General features: G+C 37.4%; 11 non-coding genes across 11 annotated transcripts; all 11 read left to right on the top strand.

Annotated features, from left to right (window-relative positions):
- Window positions 1-853: 853 nt before the first annotated feature.
- Window positions 854-972, top strand: LOC134850017 (5S ribosomal RNA). The gene has a single exon (XR_010163996.1). It is a non-coding gene; the product is annotated as a 5S ribosomal RNA (ribosomal RNA).
- A 1159-nt stretch (window positions 973-2131) lies between these two features.
- Window positions 2132-2250, top strand: LOC134850015 (5S ribosomal RNA). Its single transcript, XR_010163994.1, has one exon. It is a non-coding gene; the product is annotated as a 5S ribosomal RNA (ribosomal RNA).
- A 1159-nt stretch (window positions 2251-3409) lies between these two features.
- On the top strand, window positions 3410-3528 carry LOC134850014 (5S ribosomal RNA). The gene has a single exon (XR_010163993.1). It is a non-coding gene; the product is annotated as a 5S ribosomal RNA (ribosomal RNA).
- A 1159-nt stretch (window positions 3529-4687) lies between these two features.
- Window positions 4688-4806, top strand: LOC134850013 (5S ribosomal RNA). Its single transcript, XR_010163992.1, has one exon. It is a non-coding gene; the product is annotated as a 5S ribosomal RNA (ribosomal RNA).
- A 1136-nt stretch (window positions 4807-5942) lies between these two features.
- Window positions 5943-6061, top strand: LOC134850012 (5S ribosomal RNA). The gene has a single exon (XR_010163991.1). It is a non-coding gene; the product is annotated as a 5S ribosomal RNA (ribosomal RNA).
- A 1159-nt stretch (window positions 6062-7220) lies between these two features.
- LOC134850011 (5S ribosomal RNA) lies at window positions 7221-7339 on the top strand. Its single transcript, XR_010163990.1, has one exon. It is a non-coding gene; the product is annotated as a 5S ribosomal RNA (ribosomal RNA).
- Window positions 7340-8498: 1159 nt separating this feature from the next.
- On the top strand, window positions 8499-8617 carry LOC134850010 (5S ribosomal RNA). The gene has a single exon (XR_010163989.1). It is a non-coding gene; the product is annotated as a 5S ribosomal RNA (ribosomal RNA).
- A 1159-nt stretch (window positions 8618-9776) lies between these two features.
- LOC134850009 (5S ribosomal RNA) lies at window positions 9777-9895 on the top strand. The gene has a single exon (XR_010163988.1). It is a non-coding gene; the product is annotated as a 5S ribosomal RNA (ribosomal RNA).
- A 1159-nt stretch (window positions 9896-11054) lies between these two features.
- Window positions 11055-11173, top strand: LOC134850008 (5S ribosomal RNA). Its single transcript, XR_010163987.1, has one exon. It is a non-coding gene; the product is annotated as a 5S ribosomal RNA (ribosomal RNA).
- A 1159-nt stretch (window positions 11174-12332) lies between these two features.
- On the top strand, window positions 12333-12451 carry LOC134850006 (5S ribosomal RNA). Its single transcript, XR_010163986.1, has one exon. It is a non-coding gene; the product is annotated as a 5S ribosomal RNA (ribosomal RNA).
- Window positions 12452-13610: 1159 nt separating this feature from the next.
- Window positions 13611-13729, top strand: LOC134850005 (5S ribosomal RNA). Its single transcript, XR_010163985.1, has one exon. It is a non-coding gene; the product is annotated as a 5S ribosomal RNA (ribosomal RNA).
- The last annotated feature ends 814 nt before the right edge of the window (window positions 13730-14543 follow it).

Here is a 14543-nt window from a genome sequence, read left to right as displayed (position 1 = left end):
CCTGGTGAATTGCGCGAACGGCCATAACTTGCCCAAAAATTTTAAAATTTTCAAATTTTATTATTTGGATCATAAGATCATGGTCAAATCTTGGGGGACTGAGAAAATGAACCAATTTCGTCGGTCCAACACAAAGTTATAAGCTTTTGAAATCTCGGTGATGCCAAAAAGTTAAGCCTAATCGAGCGTGGTGCAAAAAATGAAATTTTCAAAATTTTTGGTTTTTTTCGTTGAAACATCATTTTTTTCATCTTGTTTCATAAATTATAGCTCAGGACGATTCCAACGAGCCCAAAACGACGTTTGTAGCTTAAGTGTACGTGGAGTAATCATCAGTTGAAAATTTGGGGGGACCCGAATTTCGGCCATTTTGGACGAAAATTGGCCTAAAAGCTAACTTTTAAGTTTTTTAAGAGAATTGGGCTGCCCTCCGCTGTCGCAGAGTGCATTCAAAGAAAACTTATCAAATAGATTTGAATACTTACCTATTTAATAAGTTTATCACAACAATTAGGCTAAAAGCAACTGACAGTATCCTGGCTGGTATCCATTCATATGCCACTTACAGTGAATGTGCGGCTATCATGCCATAAATGGTCATTCAAGGCACCTTGTACACGCTCCATAGGTTTTGACCAGCCGATTTGGCCATTTAACACATTGGGTCAAAAAAATTCCAAACAATGTCAATTTTCAAAATTTTGTTTGAAATGCATAAATTATAACGTGAGCGTGCAAAATTTTACATGGTATAAGAGCATATTTTTACTCTCGCGCGAGGGCGAGTGTTTTAAAACTAATGTACATAGACATATGCTAGTAAGGATATAAGTGAAAGCGGAGTAACTCAAATGCCTACGACCATACCATGTTGAATGCACCGGTTCTCGTCCGATCACCGAAGTTAAGCAACATTGGGCCTGGTTAGTACTTGGATGGGAGACCGCCTGGGAACACCAGGTGTTGTAGGCTTTTATTTAAAGCAAAAGTATCTCTTTTACTTTTATACGCTAAGAGTTATTGCTGTTTAAAGTTCGGTGATGTCAAAAAGTTAAGCCTAATCGAGCGTGGTGCAAAAATTTTCAATGGGTCAAATTTTGGTCAAAACAACAGAAAACCGAAAAATTTCTTTTGCAGTATCAATTTTGTGTACAATCAGCTGCTGATAGGCCAAAAATATTGGAGATAACTTTTGGGGTCTTTGAGTTATAGCCTTTTGAATTTCGGTGATGTCAAAAAGTTAAGCCCAATCGAGCCTGGTGAATTGCGCGAACGGCCATAACTTGCCCAAAAATTTTAAAATTTTCAAATTTTATTATTTGGATCATAAGATCATGGTCAAATCTTGGGGGACTGAGAAAATGAACCAATTTCGTCGGTCCAACACAAAGTTATAAGCTTTTGAAATCTCGGTGATGCCAAAAAGTTAAGCCTAATCGAGCGTGGTGCAAAAAATGAAATTTTCAAAATTTTTGGTTTTTTTCGTTGAAACATCATTTTTTTCATCTTGTTTCATAAATTATAGCTCAGGACGATTCCAACGAGCCCAAAACGACGTTTGTAGCTTAAGTGTACGTGGAGTAATCATCAGTTGAAAATTTGGGGGGACCCGAATTTCGGCCATTTTGGACGAAAATTGGCCTAAAAGCTAACTTTTAAGTTAGTGCAATTTTTTTTCTTGCATTTTTTAAGAGAATTGGGCTGCCCTCCGCTGTCGCAGAGTGCATTCAAAGAAAACTTATCAAATAGATTTGAATACTTACCTATTTAATAAGTTTATCACAACAATTAGGCTAAAAGCAACTGACAGTATCCTGGCTGGTATCCATTCATATGCCACTTACAGTGAATGTGCGGCTATCATGCCATAAATGGTCATTCAAGGCACCTTGTACACGCTCCATAGGTTTTGACCAGCCGATTTGGCCATTTAACACATTGGGCCAAAAAAATTCCAAACAATGTCAATTTTCAAAATTTTGTTTGAAATGCATAAATTATAACGTGAGCGTGCAAAATTTTACATGGTATAAGAGCATATTTTTACTCTCGCGCGAGGGCGAGTGTTTTAAAACTAATGTACATAGACATATGCTAGTAAGGATATAAGTGAAAGCGGAGTAACTCAAATGCCTACGACCATACCATGTTGAATGCACCGGTTCTCGTCCGATCACCGAAGTTAAGCAACATTGGGCCTGGTTAGTACTTGGATGGGAGACCGCCTGGGAACACCAGGTGTTGTAGGCTTTTATTTAAAGCAAAAGTATCTCTTTTACTTTTATACGCTAAGAGTTATTGCTGTTTAAAGTTCGGTGATGTCAAAAAGTTAAGCCTAATCGAGCGTGGTGCAAAAATTTTCAATGGGTCAAATTTTGGTCAAAACAACAGAAAACCGAAAAATTTCTTTTGCAGTATCAATTTTGTGTACAATCAGCTGCTGATAGGCCAAAAATATTGGAGATAACTTTTGGGGTCTTTGAGTTATAGCCTTTTGAATTTCGGTGATGTCAAAAAGTTAAGCCCAATCGAGCCTGGTGAATTGCGCGAACGGCCATAACTTGCCCAAAAATTTTAAAATTTTCAAATTTTATTATTTGGATCATAAGATCATGGTCAAATCTTGGGGGACTGAGAAAATGAACCAATTTCGTCGGTCCAACACAAAGTTATAAGCTTTTGAAATCTCGGTGATGCCAAAAAGTTAAGCCTAATCGAGCGTGGTGCAAAAAATGAAATTTTCAAAATTTTTGGTTTTTTTCGTTGAAACATCATTTTTTTCATCTTGTTTCATAAATTATAGCTCAGGACGATTCCAACGAGCCCAAAACGACGTTTGTAGCTTAAGTGTACGTGGAGTAATCATCAGTTGAAAATTTGGGGGGACCCGAATTTCGGCCATTTTGGACGAAAATTGGCCTAAAAGCTAACTTTTAAGTTAGTGCAATTTTTTTTCTTGCATTTTTTAAGAGAATTGGGCTGCCCTCCGCTGTCGCAGAGTGCATTCAAAGAAAACTTATCAAATAGATTTGAATACTTACCTATTTAATAAGTTTATCACAACAATTAGGCTAAAAGCAACTGACAGTATCCTGGCTGGTATCCATTCATATGCCACTTACAGTGAATGTGCGGCTATCATGCCATAAATGGTCATTCAAGGCACCTTGTACACGCTCCATAGGTTTTGACCAGCCGATTTGGCCATTTAACACATTGGGCCAAAAAAATTCCAAACAATGTCAATTTTCAAAATTTTGTTTGAAATGCATAAATTATAACGTGAGCGTGCAAAATTTTACATGGTATAAGAGCATATTTTTACTCTCGCGCGAGGGCGAGTGTTTTAAAACTAATGTACATAGACATATGCTAGTAAGGATATAAGTGAAAGCGGAGTAACTCAAATGCCTACGACCATACCATGTTGAATGCACCGGTTCTCGTCCGATCACCGAAGTTAAGCAACATTGGGCCTGGTTAGTACTTGGATGGGAGACCGCCTGGGAACACCAGGTGTTGTAGGCTTTTATTTAAAGCAAAAGTATCTCTTTTACTTTTATACGCTAAGAGTTATTGCTGTTTAAAGTTCGGTGATGTCAAAAAGTTAAGCCTAATCGAGCGTGGTGCAAAAATTTTCAATGGGTCAAATTTTGGTCAAAACAACAGAAAACCGAAAAATTTCTTTTGCAGTATCAATTTTGTGTACAATCAGCTGCTGATAGGCCAAAAATATTGGAGATAACTTTTGGGGTCTTTGAGTTATAGCCTTTTGAATTTCGGTGATGTCAAAAAGTTAAGCCCAATCGAGCCTGGTGAATTGCGCGAACGGCCATAACTTGCCCAAAAATTTTAAAATTTTCAAATTTTATTATTTGGATCATAAGATCATGGTCAAATCTTGGGGGACTGAGAAAATGAACCAATTTCGTCGGTCCAACACAAAGTTATAAGCTTTTGAAATCTCGGTGATGCCAAAAAGTTAAGCCTAATCGAGCGTGGTGCAAAAAATGAAATTTTCAAAATTTTTGGTTTTTTTCGTTGAAACATCATTTTTTTCATCTTGTTTCATAAATTATAGCTCAGGACGATTCCAACGAGCCCAAAACGACGTTTGTAGCTTAAGTGTACGTGGAGTAATCATCAGTTGAAAATTTGGGGGGACCCGAATTTCGGCCATTTTGGACGAAAATTGGCCTAAAAGCTAACTTTTAAGTTAGTGCAATTTTTTTTCTTGCATTTTTTAAGAGAATTGGGCTGCCCTCCGCTGTCGCAGAGTGCATTCAAAGAAAACTTATCAAATAGATTTGAATACTTACCTATTTAATAAGTTTATCACAACAATTAGGCTAAAAGCAACTGACAGTATCCTGGCTGGTATCCATTCATATGCCACTTACAGTGAATGTGCGGCTATCATGCCATAAATGGTCATTCAAGGCACCTTGTACACGCTCCATAGGTTTTGACCAGCCGATTTGGCCATTTAACACATTGGGCCAAAAAAATTCCAAACAATGTCAATTTTCAAAATTTTGTTTGAAATGCATAAATTATAACGTGAGCGTGCAAAATTTTACATGGTATAAGAGCATATTTTTACTCTCGCGCGAGGGCGAGTGTTTTAAAACTAATGTACATAGACATATGCTAGTAAGGATATAAGTGAAAGCGGAGTAACTCAAATGCCTACGACCATACCATGTTGAATGCACCGGTTCTCGTCCGATCACCGAAGTTAAGCAACATTGGGCCTGGTTAGTACTTGGATGGGAGACCGCCTGGGAACACCAGGTGTTGTAGGCTTTTATTTAAAGCAAAAGTATCTCTTTTACTTTTATACGCTAAGAGTTATTGCTGTTTAAAGTTCGGTGATGTCAAAAAGTTAAGCCTAATCGAGCGTGGTGCAAAAATTTTCAATGGGTCAAATTTTGGTCAAAACAACAGAAAACCGAAAAATTTCTTTTGCAGTATCAATTTTGTGTACAATCAGCTGCTGATAGGCCAAAAATATTGGAGATAACTTTTGGGGTCTTTGAGTTATAGCCTTTTGAATTTCGGTGATGTCAAAAAGTTAAGCCCAATCGAGCCTGGTGAATTGCGCGAACGGCCATAACTTGCCCAAAAATTTTAAAATTTTCAAATTTTATTATTTGGATCATAAGATCATGGTCAAATCTTGGGGGACTGAGAAAATGAACCAATTTCGTCGGTCCAACACAAAGTTATAAGCTTTTGAAATCTCGGTGATGCCAAAAAGTTAAGCCTAATCGAGCGTGGTGCAAAAAATGAAATTTTCAAAATTTTTGGTTTTTTTCGTTGAAACATCATTTTTTTCATCTTGTTTCATAAATTATAGCTCAGGACGATTCCAACGAGCCCAAAACGACGTTTGTAGCTTAAGTGTACGTGGAGTAATCATCAGTTGAAAATTTGGGGGGACCCGAATTTCGGCCATTTTGGACGAAAATTGGCCTAAAAGCTAACTTTTAAGTTTTTTAAGAGAATTGGGCTGCCCTCCGCTGTCGCAGAGTGCATTCAAAGAAAACTTATCAAATAGATTTGAATACTTACCTATTTAATAAGTTTATCACAACAATTAGGCTAAAAGCAACTGACAGTATCCTGGCTGGTATCCATTCATATGCCACTTACAGTGAATGTGCGGCTATCATGCCATAAATGGTCATTCAAGGCACCTTGTACACGCTCCATAGGTTTTGACCAGCCGATTTGGCCATTTAACACATTGGGTCAAAAAAATTCCAAACAATGTCAATTTTCAAAATTTTGTTTGAAATGCATAAATTATAACGTGAGCGTGCAAAATTTTACATGGTATAAGAGCATATTTTTACTCTCGCGCGAGGGCGAGTGTTTTAAAACTAATGTACATAGACATATGCTAGTAAGGATATAAGTGAAAGCGGAGTAACTCAAATGCCTACGACCATACCATGTTGAATGCACCGGTTCTCGTCCGATCACCGAAGTTAAGCAACATTGGGCCTGGTTAGTACTTGGATGGGAGACCGCCTGGGAACACCAGGTGTTGTAGGCTTTTATTTAAAGCAAAAGTATCTCTTTTACTTTTATACGCTAAGAGTTATTGCTGTTTAAAGTTCGGTGATGTCAAAAAGTTAAGCCTAATCGAGCGTGGTGCAAAAATTTTCAATGGGTCAAATTTTGGTCAAAACAACAGAAAACCGAAAAATTTCTTTTGCAGTATCAATTTTGTGTACAATCAGCTGCTGATAGGCCAAAAATATTGGAGATAACTTTTGGGGTCTTTGAGTTATAGCCTTTTGAATTTCGGTGATGTCAAAAAGTTAAGCCCAATCGAGCCTGGTGAATTGCGCGAACGGCCATAACTTGCCCAAAAATTTTAAAATTTTCAAATTTTATTATTTGGATCATAAGATCATGGTCAAATCTTGGGGGACTGAGAAAATGAACCAATTTCGTCGGTCCAACACAAAGTTATAAGCTTTTGAAATCTCGGTGATGCCAAAAAGTTAAGCCTAATCGAGCGTGGTGCAAAAAATGAAATTTTCAAAATTTTTGGTTTTTTTCGTTGAAACATCATTTTTTTCATCTTGTTTCATAAATTATAGCTCAGGACGATTCCAACGAGCCCAAAACGACGTTTGTAGCTTAAGTGTACGTGGAGTAATCATCAGTTGAAAATTTGGGGGGACCCGAATTTCGGCCATTTTGGACGAAAATTGGCCTAAAAGCTAACTTTTAAGTTAGTGCAATTTTTTTTCTTGCATTTTTTAAGAGAATTGGGCTGCCCTCCGCTGTCGCAGAGTGCATTCAAAGAAAACTTATCAAATAGATTTGAATACTTACCTATTTAATAAGTTTATCACAACAATTAGGCTAAAAGCAACTGACAGTATCCTGGCTGGTATCCATTCATATGCCACTTACAGTGAATGTGCGGCTATCATGCCATAAATGGTCATTCAAGGCACCTTGTACACGCTCCATAGGTTTTGACCAGCCGATTTGGCCATTTAACACATTGGGCCAAAAAAATTCCAAACAATGTCAATTTTCAAAATTTTGTTTGAAATGCATAAATTATAACGTGAGCGTGCAAAATTTTACATGGTATAAGAGCATATTTTTACTCTCGCGCGAGGGCGAGTGTTTTAAAACTAATGTACATAGACATATGCTAGTAAGGATATAAGTGAAAGCGGAGTAACTCAAATGCCTACGACCATACCATGTTGAATGCACCGGTTCTCGTCCGATCACCGAAGTTAAGCAACATTGGGCCTGGTTAGTACTTGGATGGGAGACCGCCTGGGAACACCAGGTGTTGTAGGCTTTTATTTAAAGCAAAAGTATCTCTTTTACTTTTATACGCTAAGAGTTATTGCTGTTTAAAGTTCGGTGATGTCAAAAAGTTAAGCCTAATCGAGCGTGGTGCAAAAATTTTCAATGGGTCAAATTTTGGTCAAAACAACAGAAAACCGAAAAATTTCTTTTGCAGTATCAATTTTGTGTACAATCAGCTGCTGATAGGCCAAAAATATTGGAGATAACTTTTGGGGTCTTTGAGTTATAGCCTTTTGAATTTCGGTGATGTCAAAAAGTTAAGCCCAATCGAGCCTGGTGAATTGCGCGAACGGCCATAACTTGCCCAAAAATTTTAAAATTTTCAAATTTTATTATTTGGATCATAAGATCATGGTCAAATCTTGGGGGACTGAGAAAATGAACCAATTTCGTCGGTCCAACACAAAGTTATAAGCTTTTGAAATCTCGGTGATGCCAAAAAGTTAAGCCTAATCGAGCGTGGTGCAAAAAATGAAATTTTCAAAATTTTTGGTTTTTTTCGTTGAAACATCATTTTTTTCATCTTGTTTCATAAATTATAGCTCAGGACGATTCCAACGAGCCCAAAACGACGTTTGTAGCTTAAGTGTACGTGGAGTAATCATCAGTTGAAAATTTGGGGGGACCCGAATTTCGGCCATTTTGGACGAAAATTGGCCTAAAAGCTAACTTTTAAGTTAGTGCAATTTTTTTTCTTGCATTTTTTAAGAGAATTGGGCTGCCCTCCGCTGTCGCAGAGTGCATTCAAAGAAAACTTATCAAATAGATTTGAATACTTACCTATTTAATAAGTTTATCACAACAATTAGGCTAAAAGCAACTGACAGTATCCTGGCTGGTATCCATTCATATGCCACTTACAGTGAATGTGCGGCTATCATGCCATAAATGGTCATTCAAGGCACCTTGTACACGCTCCATAGGTTTTGACCAGCCGATTTGGCCATTTAACACATTGGGCCAAAAAAATTCCAAACAATGTCAATTTTCAAAATTTTGTTTGAAATGCATAAATTATAACGTGAGCGTGCAAAATTTTACATGGTATAAGAGCATATTTTTACTCTCGCGCGAGGGCGAGTGTTTTAAAACTAATGTACATAGACATATGCTAGTAAGGATATAAGTGAAAGCGGAGTAACTCAAATGCCTACGACCATACCATGTTGAATGCACCGGTTCTCGTCCGATCACCGAAGTTAAGCAACATTGGGCCTGGTTAGTACTTGGATGGGAGACCGCCTGGGAACACCAGGTGTTGTAGGCTTTTATTTAAAGCAAAAGTATCTCTTTTACTTTTATACGCTAAGAGTTATTGCTGTTTAAAGTTCGGTGATGTCAAAAAGTTAAGCCTAATCGAGCGTGGTGCAAAAATTTTCAATGGGTCAAATTTTGGTCAAAACAACAGAAAACCGAAAAATTTCTTTTGCAGTATCAATTTTGTGTACAATCAGCTGCTGATAGGCCAAAAATATTGGAGATAACTTTTGGGGTCTTTGAGTTATAGCCTTTTGAATTTCGGTGATGTCAAAAAGTTAAGCCCAATCGAGCCTGGTGAATTGCGCGAACGGCCATAACTTGCCCAAAAATTTTAAAATTTTCAAATTTTATTATTTGGATCATAAGATCATGGTCAAATCTTGGGGGACTGAGAAAATGAACCAATTTCGTCGGTCCAACACAAAGTTATAAGCTTTTGAAATCTCGGTGATGCCAAAAAGTTAAGCCTAATCGAGCGTGGTGCAAAAAATGAAATTTTCAAAATTTTTGGTTTTTTTCGTTGAAACATCATTTTTTTCATCTTGTTTCATAAATTACAGCTCAGGACGATTCCAACGAGCCCAAAACGACGTTTGTAGCTTAAGTGTACGTGGAGTAATCATCAGTTGAAAATTTGGGGGGACCCGAATTTCGGCCATTTTGGACGAAAATTGGCCTAAAAGCTAACTTTTAAGTTAGTGCAATTTTTTTTCTTGCATTTTTTAAGAAAATTGGGCTGCCCTCCGCTGTCGCAGAGTGCATTCAAAGAAAACTTATCAAATAGATTTGAATACTTACCTATTTAATAAGTTTATCACAACAATTAGGCTAAAAGCAACTGACAGTATCCTGGCTGGTATCCATTCATATGCCACTTACAGTGAATGTGCGGCTATCATGCCATAAATGGTCATTCAAGGCACCTTGTACACGCTCCATAGGTTTTGACCAGCCGATTTGGCCATTTAACACATTGGGTCAAAAAAATTCCAAACAATGTCAATTTTCAAAATTTTGTTTGAAATGCATAAATTATAACGTGAGCGTGCAAAATTTTACATGGTATAAGAGCATATTTTTACTCTCGCGCGAGGGCGAGTGTTTTAAAACTAATGTACATAGACATATGCTAGTAAGGATATAAGTGAAAGCGGAGTAACTCAAATGCCTACGACCATACCATGTTGAATGCACCGGTTCTCGTCCGATCACCGAAGTTAAGCAACATTGGGCCTGGTTAGTACTTGGATGGGAGACCGCCTGGGAACACCAGGTGTTGTAGGCTTTTATTTAAAGCAAAAGTATCTCTTTTACTTTTATACGCTAAGAGTTATTGCTGTTTAAAGTTCGGTGATGTCAAAAAGTTAAGCCTAATCGAGCGTGGTGCAAAAATTTTCAATGGGTCAAATTTTGGTCAAAACAACAGAAAACCGAAAAATTTCTTTTGCAGTATCAATTTTGTGTACAATCAGCTGCTGATAGGCCAAAAATATTGGAGATAACTTTTGGGGTCTTTGAGTTATAGCCTTTTGAATTTCGGTGATGTCAAAAAGTTAAGCCCAATCGAGCCTGGTGAATTGCGCGAACGGCCATAACTTGCCCAAAAATTTTAAAATTTTCAAATTTTATTATTTGGATCATAAGATCATGGTCAAATCTTGGGGGACTGAGAAAATGAACCAATTTCGTCGGTCCAACACAAAGTTATAAGCTTTTGAAATCTCGGTGATGCCAAAAAGTTAAGCCTAATCGAGCGTGGTGCAAAAAATGAAATTTTCAAAATTTTTGGTTTTTTTCGTTGAAACATCATTTTTTTCATCTTGTTTCATAAATTACAGCTCAGGACGATTCCAACGAGCCCAAAACGACGTTTGTAGCTTAAGTGTACGTGGAGTAATCATCAGTTGAAAATTTGGGGGGACCCGAATTTCGGCCATTTTGGACGAAAATTGGCCTAAAAGCTAACTTTTAAGTTAGTGCAATTTTTTTTCTTGCATTTTTTAAGAGAATTGGGCTGCCCTCCGCTGTCGCAGAGTGCATTCAAAGAAAACTTATCAAATAGATTTGAATACTTACCTATTTAATAAGTTTATCACAACAATTAGGCTAAAAGCAACTGACAGTATCCTGGCTGGTATCCATTCATATGCCACTTACAGTGAATGTGCGGCTATCATGCCATAAATGGTCATTCAAGGCACCTTGTACACGCTCCATAGGTTTTGACCAGCCGATTTGGCCATTTAACACATTGGGTCAAAAAAATTCCAAACAATGTCAATTTTCAAAATTTTGTTTGAAATGCATAAATTATAACGTGAGCGTGCAAAATTTTACATGGTATAAGAGCATATTTTTACTCTCGCGCGAGGGCGAGTGTTTTAAAACTAATGTACATAGACATATGCTAGTAAGGATATAAGTGAAAGCGGAGTAACTCAAATGCCTACGACCATACCATGTTGAATGCACCGGTTCTCGTCCGATCACCGAAGTTAAGCAACATTGGGCCTGGTTAGTACTTGGATGGGAGACCGCCTGGGAACACCAGGTGTTGTAGGCTTTTATTTAAAGCAAAAGTATCTCTTTTACTTTTATACGCTAAGAGTTATTGCTGTTTAAAGTTCGGTGATGTCAAAAAGTTAAGCCTAATCGAGCGTGGTGCAAAAATTTTCAATGGGTCAAATTTTGGTCAAAACAACAGAAAACCGAAAAATTTCTTTTGCAGTATCAATTTTGTGTACAATCAGCTGCTGATAGGCCAAAAATATTGGAGATAACTTTTGGGGTCTTTGAGTTATAGCCTTTTGAATTTCGGTGATGTCAAAAAGTTAAGCCCAATCGAGCCTGGTGAATTGCGCGAACGGCCATAACTTGCCCAAAAATTTTAAAATTTTCAAATTTTATTATTTGGATCATAAGATCATGGTCAAATCTTGGGGGACTGAGAAAATGAACCAATTTCGTCGGTCCAACACAAAGTTATAAGCTTTTGAAATCTCGGTGATGCCAAAAAGTTAAGCCTAATCGAGCGTGGTGCAAAAAATGAAATTTTCAAAATTTTTGGTTTTTTTCGTTGAAACATCATTTTTTTCATCTTGTTTCATAAATTATAGCTCAGGACGATTCCAACGAGCCCAAAACGACGTTTGTAGCTTAAGTGTACGTGGAGTAATCATCAGTTGAAAATTTGGGGGGACCCGAATTTCGGCCATTTTGGACGAAAATTGGCCTAAAAGCTAACTTTTAAGTTAGTGCAATTTTTTTTCTTGCATTTTTTAAGAGAATTGGGCTGCCCTCCGCTGTCGCAGAGTGCATTCAAAGAAAACTTATCAAATAGATTTGAATACTTACCTATTTAATAAGTTTATCACAACAATTAGGCTAAAAGCAACTGACAGTATCCTGGCTGGTATCCATTCATATGCCACTTACAGTGAATGTGCGGCTATCATGCCATAAATGGTCATTCAAGGCACCTTGTACACGCTCCATAGGTTTTGACCAGCCGATTTGGCCATTTAACACATTGGGCCAAAAAAATTCCAAACAATGTCAATTTTCAAAATTTTGTTTGAAATGCATAAATTATAACGTGAGCGTGCAAAATTTTACATGGTATAAGAGCATATTTTTACTCTCGCGCGAGGGCGAGTGTTTTAAAACTAATGTACATAGACATATGCTAGTAAGGATATAAGTGAAAGCGGAGTAACTCAAATGCCTACGACCATACCATGTTGAATGCACCGGTTCTCGTCCGATCACCGAAGTTAAGCAACATTGGGCCTGGTTAGTACTTGGATGGGAGACCGCCTGGGAACACCAGGTGTTGTAGGCTTTTATTTAAAGCAAAAGTATCTCTTTTACTTTTATACGCTAAGAGTTATTGCTGTTTAAAGTTCGGTGATGTCAAAAAGTTAAGCCTAATCGAGCGTGGTGCAAAAATTTTCAATGGGTCAAATTTTGGTCAAAACAACAGAAAACCGAAAAATTTCTTTTGCAGTATCAATTTTGTGTACAATCAGCTGCTGATAGGCCAAAAATATTGGAGATAACTTTTGGGGTCTTTGAGTTATAGCCTTTTGAATTTCGGTGATGTCAAAAAGTTAAGCCCAATCGAGCCTGGTGAATTGCGCGAACGGCCATAACTTGCCCAAAAATTTTAAAATTTTCAAATTTTATTATTTGGATCATAAGATCATGGTCAAATCTTGGGGGACTGAGAAAATGAACCAATTTCGTCGGTCCAACACAAAGTTATAAGCTTTTGAAATCTCGGTGATGCCAAAAAGTTAAGCCTAATCGAGCGTGGTGCAAAAAATGAAATTTTCAAAATTTTTGGTTTTTTTCGTTGAAACATCATTTTTTTCATCTTGTTTCATAAATTATAGCTCAGGACGATTCCAACGAGCCCAAAACGACGTTTGTAGCTTAAGTGTACGTGGAGTAATCATCAGTTGAAAATTTGGGGGGACCCGAATTTCGGCCATTTTGGACGAAAATTGGCCTAAAAGCTAACTTTTAAGTTAGTGCAATTTTTTTTCTTGCATTTTTTAAGAGAATTGGGCTGCCCTCCGCTGTCGCAGAGTGCATTCAAAGAAAACTTATCAAATAGATTTGAATACTTACCTATTTAATAAGTTTATCACAACAATTAGGCTAAAAGCAACTGACAGTATCCTGGCTGGTATCCATTCATATGCCACTTACAGTGAATGTGCGGCTATCATGCCATAAATGGTCATTCAAGGCACCTTGTACACGCTCCATAGGTTTTGACCAGCCGATTTGGCCATTTAACACATTGGGCCAAAAAAATTCCAAACAATGTCAATTTTCAAAATTTTGTTTGAAATGCATAAATTATAACGTGAGCGTGCAAAATTTTACATGGTATAAGAGCATATTTTTACTCTCGCGCGAGGGCGAGTGTTTTAAAACTAATGTACATAGACATATGCTAGTAAGGATATAAGTGAAAGCGGAGTAACTCAAATGCCTACGACCATACCATGTTGAATGCACCGGTTCTCGTCCGATCACCGAAGTTAAGCAACATTGGGCCTGGTTAGTACTTGGATGGGAGACCGCCTGGGAACACCAGGTGTTGTAGGCTTTTATTTAAAGCAAAAGTATCTCTTTTACTTTTATACGCTAAGAGTTATTGCTGTTTAAAGTTCGGTGATGTCAAAAAGTTAAGCCTAATCGAGCGTGGTGCAAAAATTTTCAATGGGTCAAATTTTGGTCAAAACAACAGAAAACCGAAAAATTTCTTTTGCAGTATCAATTTTGTGTACAATCAGCTGCTGATAGGCCAAAAATATTGGAGATAACTTTTGGGGTCTTTGAGTTATAGCCTTTTGAATTTCGGTGATGTCAAAAAGTTAAGCCCAATCGAGCCTGGTGAATTGCGCGAACGGCCATAACTTGCCCAAAAATTTTAAAATTTTCAAATTTTATTATTTGGATCATAAGATCATGGTCAAATCTTGGGGGACTGAGAAAATGAACCAATTTCGTCGGTCCAACACAAAGTTATAAGCTTTTGAAATCTCGGTGATGCCAAAAAGTTAAGCCTAATCGAGCGTGGTGCAAAAAATGAAATTTTCAAAATTTTTGGTTTTTTTCGTTGAAACATCATTTTTTTCATCTTGTTTCATAAATTATAGCTCAGGACGATTCCAACGAGCCCAAAACGACGTTTGTAGCTTAAGTGTACGTGGAGTAATCATCAGTTGAAAATTTGGGGGGACCCGAATTTCGGCCATTTTGGACGAAAATTGGCCTAAAAGCTAACTTTTAAGTTAGTGCAAGCATTTTTTAAGAGAATTGGGCTGCCCTCCGCTGTCGCAGAGTGCATTCAAAGAAAACTTATCAAATAGATTTGAATACTTACCTATTTAATAAGTTTATCACAACAATTAGGCTAA

This window comes from Symsagittifera roscoffensis, chromosome 6 (assembly GCF_963678635.1).
Source record: "Symsagittifera roscoffensis chromosome 6, txSymRosc1.1, whole genome shotgun sequence".
NCBI lineage: Eukaryota > Metazoa > Xenacoelomorpha > Acoela > Convolutidae > Symsagittifera > Symsagittifera roscoffensis.
Note: the sequence above shows the minus strand (reverse complement) of the source record. Positions and strands in the feature narration are given on the sequence as shown.